Source organism: Dreissena polymorpha, chromosome 1, assembly GCF_020536995.1.
Source record: "Dreissena polymorpha isolate Duluth1 chromosome 1, UMN_Dpol_1.0, whole genome shotgun sequence".
Taxonomy (NCBI): domain Eukaryota; kingdom Metazoa; phylum Mollusca; class Bivalvia; order Myida; family Dreissenidae; genus Dreissena; species Dreissena polymorpha.
In genome coordinates, this window is record NC_068355.1 from 202,538,988 (window position 1) to 202,546,810 (window position 7,823).

Below are 7,823 nucleotides of genomic sequence, written 5' to 3' on the forward strand. Positions count from 1 at the left end.
AGCCCCATACCAGTGAACAATAATGGAAGTACCTATCAGGTCGCTATTAAAGTAAAACTTTGCCTGACTGGTTCGGTGCTGCTAACTTCAGGTTGCTGACCCCGATTTCCACAGAAAATGACGTTTGATCTTCTGAAGGCAGTTAAATTGTTGCAAGTGAGTTGCAAACATTTCGTATTGACCAACAAACAATACAATTTATGCAAGCAAGAAACACATGCAAGTCAAACGCAAATAATTTGAACACTGTTCCAACTAAATAAGAGGCGACCAGGATCATGGCATGCATTTCTTCATTTTATATGCCAATAAGGACACTCTTAAGTCTTAAGATAATTGAGCTCTTCTGAAAGAGAACCACTAAAAGTGTCTGCTAGTACTGCTTTTGTATATAAAATGTACATTAATTTTCAAGCAATGCATTTCAATCACTACCTGTTTAAACCAGTATCTGCTCATGTAGAAAACAGGAGCTCTTTACTCTACACAAACAATACATATCTTCCGGTGACCGAACATCGATCGGTTAAGAAAACGAGTAACACAATTTCTGAATTAAGGCCAACAATTTAACAATAAACGATTTATCTTCAAAGATCTATTGAATTCCCGTTACATCCATGTAAAATGTGTATCAATTGTATCAGTTGATTGACATAATTTCATTTTATATATGTTCCATTACCGATGGGGTATTGTGGAATTATGCAAATGCTTTACTAGATTCATAGATAACTGTGGTCTTTTGGACAAGGAACACAACACTACCGCTTAATGTAGCGAAATAAAACTATGCGGCAACTTCATGAATTTGAAACTTACAAAGACATACCATTGTGTACAATGTTTTTTTTAAAACTTATTCGAAATACATGTCCAATTGGTTTTCAAATAATACTGTGTACATATACATCAGCAGGAACTGATGTGCTACCAGTATGTGCTTATTAAAAATATTAATACGTCAACTTATAAGGATAGTCTTCCATTTGTTGGAATGGAAGAATCATCTAATTATGGTTCCGAAACTGGTGACAAAAGCCAATCGAGTGTGCTTACTTGCATAATAACAGAGTTACAGCAATATCAAGGGAATATGCCGACGTACGGTAAATGTAATACTGCCTTAAAAGCATTCACACATTTTGATATGTTCCAATTGTAATCGTTATCTTAAAGTGCAACCAAAACTACTTTTGAATCAGAAAATTTGGATAAATACATTGATTACTTTGTTTAACATTTTTTTTACTTTATTTGCGAATGCCTTGAATAGTGTTCAAACTTAACTAGACGCGAAGCGGGACATATTCGTAAATACGTGCAGACCCTGTTAACCAATATCCTAATTTATGCAAATCTCATGCATTTCCACATTTTATGTTCCACTAAGAAAAGTTTTCACTTAAATCAAAGATCAATGAGCTGTTCTGGAAAAAACACGCTTAATGTGTCTGCTATTACTGCTGTTTACATAAGTAATCAAATCATAAACTTATCTATGAGGCAACTTCATACAAATAAAACGGACAGTCTTTTTTAATAAACGCACTCCATATGCACAATAAACATTCACACCTTTGCACATTAAATGTACTCTGAGTTTTCAGGTGAAACTTGAAGCATTCCAACCAGAAGTAGCTTGCTTAACCAGTATGTCCTCATGTAGAGCGCCATATCCATTGTATTGACTAAAATGATATAAAAATGTATGCATCCACTGCTCAAAATACATAAATGCATAATTCGAATGTACTTAAATAAGACTTATTAAGACTTTCGAAATGTTAAAGATATTCTCTTACAAATGGTTCAAAACCATTTATATTTGTGCAACTTGTAATGCTGTCTTATCGTGTATTTTGCACATGTCAACTAATCCAATATACGGAGTTACCTCCCTTTGTTCAGATTAAGGCTTCATCTAGTTATAGCAAAGGTATTGGCATACAATCCATTTCCAGTGTGCTGAAGTGTAAATGCACTAAGTGACAGTTATTTTAAGGGAATAAACTGATTTTTTTTAAACAACATATTACTTTTAGGTGCACTCTAGAGCTTCTCGGGCTTCGGTCTCAGGCTGGTGGGTTCTGGGTTCGAGCCGGCTTGCGCACATCGATAATGTATACACCTGTAAACACAAACACTTTCATACAAATACGTACACACGAAACTGTCCATCCAGTTTTTCATGATCAACCAAATTTATGATAACATCTGAGCAAACAGGGAGGCAACCATTAAAATGGTGTAATAAATTTCGAAGTTTGGACGCCTCTTTAAATATTGCGTTCAAAGCTGGAAATGCCTATATTAGAATATTTTATGCAAGCTGGCATGAAATATTGGTCCCAACATACTAAAATATGTCTTTATAAATCAAATGTAAAGCAATTATTTAAATACACATTAACCACAACATTTTGCTCTTAGAGAACCTTATAACCATATTTTTTTTCCGAATTCCAAGCAAACTTGATTTAAGCAATAAAAATAGGTGATGCAATATGTAAGAAAGATCTCGACGCGAAAAATAAGAAATTACAACACGCCAATGAAAGGAATAACCCTTAAGCCTATAATAACAGTCTTTCAAACCGTTGGCACCATAAATATGCCTAGCCCAGTGTGTTCCTGATAATAAATTATTATCATAACCTATTTCAGCATAATATACCTCTATCAAATGGCCCTCGCTTACCCACGTCAGCCACAGGCATTTATATACCTGGAAAGGCAAAATACCCAATAAAAAAATAAATAGGTGAAAGGAAAAAAAACCCAGGTATTTGTGTATTTTAAGTGTACTTCTTTGCAGACAATGAAATTATTATTATTTTTTTATTCAATGTAAAACATACAATGTATATATGTGCATGGTCAAGAACAAAGTTATATTATACAACAGTAGTAATGTCAAACATATAATACATAATATGCTAGTATTTACAGGTGTTTTTTAAATTGTTAGTGATATATGTTTTTTTAATATAGTAATAAGAATAATAGATGAGTTGCGTAAGGTGGGATAGAAGACAACTGGACTGGGTTTTTGAGATTTTAATGTGTTTCCATTTTTGTTCAAAAATATTAAGTGTATGGTTGTTGAGGGCTATTTCTTTTTCGATTTGGATCTTTAGCTTTAAATAGTTTATAAAACAGTTAAAAGTGGGTATTAGTTTGTTTTTTTTTATGCTGAATATGAAATATTTCATTAGTAAAAAATAATGTAGTTCACAGTGTTATTAATTTCTGGTATTGTGAAGGTATTTACACCGAAACTAATATTTAAGAGTGACAGTTTGACTTTTATTTGTTGTTTCTCAAGAAATGTTGCCAGTTGGTTCCATAGAGTTTTAATATGTTTACACTCCCAGAAACAGTGTTCTATTGTTTCAATGTGTTCGCAGCATATATCACATAAATTTGTGTTGGATAGGTTGCACTTAATAAGATATTTATTTGTTGCTATTATTCTATGGATGTATTTATATTGAAAATTTCTCAGTGTGCTATCGATAGTTGCTTTATATGGCATGATAAATATGTCTTTCCAATTAGTTCATGTTCTCGAAAAAGGCTTTGCCATTTATTTTGAGTTTTAGAGATTTCTACAGGTTTTTTAATTTGTAACATGTAAAATATTTTGATTGTTTTGTTTTTTCCTGTAAGTATGTTTTCTACGAATGTTGTTTGATAGCATGGTGTGTTATTCATATTCGTTATAGATTTAATATGAATGGGTATGCTTTTGATTAATGTGTAGTACATCAGGAAATTACTTGGAGATATTCCGTATATGTAGCATATATTATCAAAAGAATAGAAGTCTTTAATTCTGTAATCGTATAATTGGTCGACATATTTAATATTTTGTTCAAACCAATGTTTATAGAAAAAAGTCTTATTGAAAGCTCTAATTACACTGACATTGAACATATTATGACGTCAAAATTCAAAGAAGACCATGCTATTAATACACTGACAATTAAAAAATATTATGACGTCAAATTTTAGACGAAGAAGAAGCTTTTGTTACACTGACATTGAACATTTTATGACGTCAAATTCAAACTAGAAAAAGATTTTATAATACTGACATTGAGCATATTATGACGACAGTATTCACTACAAGAAAAAGCTCTTATTTTACAGACATTTAACATATTATGACATCGAAATTCAAAAAAGAAACGTCAAAATGTAAACAAGAAAGGAAAACAAACAAAACAAAACAATCGATACACTAGATGAATTATTGTTTTCTATTTCAATTCACGACAATACACTGACATTGAACATATCATGGCGTCAAAATTCAAACAAGAACAAGTTTTTATAATATTTACATTGAACATATTATGACATCAAAATTCGCAACGAGAAAATACTCTTATTACACAGACATTGTACATATTATGACGTCAAAATTCAAACAAGAAACGTCTAGATGTAATCACGAAAGGAAACAAACAAAACAGACGATATATTAGATTAATTGTTTTTTCTATTTCAATTCATGAATACATTTTCCGTTTAATATGCTTAATAAGCTTAATAAAAAAGAACCGTAATGTTATATTCGCCATTTTTAAACCTTTTAAGATTTTACTCTGTTGTGGCCCTTTAACGGTTATTTTCAGGTATAATATTTTAATAGACTTACTTGTATTTAAATAAAAAAGGGAAAAACTATTTCGTTTAGTATCTCTATATAATTGAGGATGCTTAGAAATTTTCCTCGATGAGATATGTACACAATTTCTAATTTGATTTCAAAAATGATAAGACATTTTGACTATATTTCTATCATTTTTCTAATTATTTTGCGTGACTACAGGTTTTCATAAGTGTTACCACGTAAATTAACTTTCAATTAATTTGCTTCGAAACAAACCCCATCGTGAATTGCGTATAAAGGAGTGGGGTTGGTAATCAACAGGCTAGCATATAATAATATGTTATAGATGTACAACACAATGACACATTAGATCATGATGAGTTTTTTTAGAATAAGAGTACATGTATAGTGAACATCGCTAAGTTTATACCATATCAGGTTTACATTATGCAATAGCGAGTAGAAAACTATATAAATGAACATCTTAAGCTCACAATATATGTACATTTTCTAATATAAGATCGAGTAAGGAGATGTATAAGTTGCAGTATAAGTAATACCGTAATGCTGTTTTGGTAAAGACTGTTTTGCAAAAACGTTAAACAATTAAAAGTACAGAGCAATGCTAACGATATGATTTGATTTATTTTCCGGATATTTTCGCCCGATATACTTTTTAGGCAATTACTGCATAAATAGTAGAGATGGACATAAGTCTAGGCAAAAAAAACGAAGATAAGGATTATATAAAACATCCATCACTAGTAAATATCATTTATGCTTGGGCAATTAAGCATACTTATATTGAAGTGTTTGTACATGAAGATATAAAAATATGTATTTTGGTTGCTTATGTTTGCTTAGTGTGTAGTGACGAGAGAATGTGTTATTATTAGAATTTAAAAAACCCCAAAGAAATACAGTAAGGCCTAGGCACACATCTTTTTTTCATAAAAGATGCAGCACGGCCACTGTTTTTTTTTTATAAAGGAAAAATGCCTTGCTAAATGAGAGGATGTTTCTTTCTTCAGCGAAAAACAAAAACAGAAGAAAAAAACAACAACAAACTCTTTTAGGCGTTAAAAGTAATGATAAACCATATTTCTGTTTTCATAAAAATTCCCATTTTTTTGCCCTGTGGCATTTTAAAGTGCTCAGTACATTTGACCTGTGTCTTGATTGTAATCGTATCTAATTTTATAAGGCACTGTAAACAATCTTATTGATCGGCCTCAATAAAAAACGGGATCCTCGTGCAACTCGTGCAATAAGCTTTATTTATTAACAAGTCAGTCCAGTGAGAGTACAAAGTAAAGTGCGGAAAAAAGTAGCGTTGACAACCTTAACACTTTTACACCACTAAAACTTTTACAGCCCATGATCGTTTTTGGTAATTTAGCACCTTTAGTATTAAGTGTACAAAGAATAGCGCAAGCAATGTAATTTTTATTTTTACTCTATCGACACTTTAAGTAAATGTTCTTTGAGGTATCAATGTTATTTTTTAGGCCACGGTAGATCAAGCCAGTGCTGATAGTCCTCCCATTCTACGCGATGAACCACGTCTCTTGTGTCTTTGTAGGAGATGGCACCGTTCCTGGACCAGACACTTTTAACTTCGTCCGACATTTTCCGTTTCACGCTCATAAACACCTCATGATTTAGGGGGGTTAGATCCTCACGTACAAACACGCCTTTCGCACGAAGCAGTTTGCTTTGCCTCACCACGCGGTTACGCGTCATACGTGATTTGAAGCGTAAGATTATATCTTTCTTGCCATTTGGACTCCTTTTCAGTCGGTGGGCGATGTCAACGTCTTCCATAGTAAGGCTCTCCTTGATGATGCTATTAATTTTGGCAATGGAGATTTAAATGGTTTCCTCTGCTGATTCAAATAAAGGCGTTCCGTTGGGGTCAATTTCTGCGGTTGAATGTTCTATTCCGCTTAGAATAATATTATTGCTTCGACTATATTGGTTAGAGTCATTTTCTGATCTTTTTCTGTTGTTTTCCTGGTTCGCTAATTCAGCTTTCAGTTTTGCGTTTTCTTCCGACTGTATATTTACTTGCGACTTCAGGTTTTTGACATCTTTCTTAAGTGTATCATTTTCAATCTCCTTCTCAAATAGTCTTGCCTCTAAAATTTCAATTTGTTTTGTACATGATGTTAATAAACTTTCTTTAAGTTTATCGAAGAGATCGTTCACTAAGATTTTCAGTCTTTCGTCGTCTCTTTCTATTATATCTTTCACCTTATCGTTCATCTTGTTGATTGATTTGTCGACGTTTGAAACAATATTCGACAATTTTGAATTAATGTCTTTCAATTGATTTTTTATGTCAGAGATTTCACTTTTACGCGTATTTTCTTCGCCGCTGCTTATTTCAATTGATGCAGCACGATCGCTTGAAGACTGCTTTTTAGACAGTTCAGGCTCAATAGAGTCCGTTTCTAGTTCACTGACGCTACCCTTTGAGTTGATTTCTTTTTTACATTTTTTGTCATGTTTGCCCTTTGTTGACATTTTCGTGGTACTGATCTTTTTTGGGAAGTATAGACAGAGTGGTCGAACGTGACCTTCGTGATTTAAATAAGCATCGATAGTTAAATGGTCAAGCTTCAATGAACATGGTGTCCAATATGGCTGCGTTCATGTAATTTTTTAAAATTATTTAACACATTGTTTGTCAAAATTATAATGTTTTCCTGGCACCTGCCTGTAAGTTAGATAACATAAAGTTCACATGCTCACTTTTACTCACTTTATTTTACTATCCAGAATCCTTTTTTTAATATGCAATCACTTAAAAAAAATCACTTATTTCTCAGAGTATTGAAAAACCAACGTCGGCCATAGTTGACCCGGAAACACATCTGAAATGAAATTATAAAGCTAGTTGTATTAATGTTTTTAAAATATGCAAGCTGGCTTAGTAGAATGCGCGCATCACTGTCCGAAGTGAAAAATGTCCGCCGTTGAATGTTGGTGGAACGGGGCCTTATATTTAAATGTTCAGGCGTTATAAACAATTATTGTTGCATAAGTGGCTCACAGAAGCGCTGGCGTTAAATTCTGACATCGTGAAGAATACAATATTGCCCTAATTCGGTCATGATTGGTTGCAACAAACACCAAGTTTTCATGACAAATTTTTGGTATTTATTTTTTGTCATTTTATATAGGCTCCTGTACCGATATA

At 32.6% G+C, this 7,823-nt stretch overlaps 1 long non-coding RNA gene across 1 annotated transcript; it reads right to left on the reverse strand.

The window, feature by feature from the left end:
- Positions 1-615: 615 nt before the first annotated feature.
- On the reverse strand, positions 616-7,487 carry LOC127864675 (uncharacterized). The gene is made up of 4 exons (XR_008042203.1): positions 7,386-7,487; positions 2,678-2,728; positions 2,040-2,131; positions 616-1,691 (listed from the first exon to the last, which is right to left on the reverse strand). It is a non-coding gene; the product is annotated as an uncharacterized LOC127864675 (long non-coding RNA).
- Positions 7,488-7,823: the final 336 nt, after the last annotated feature.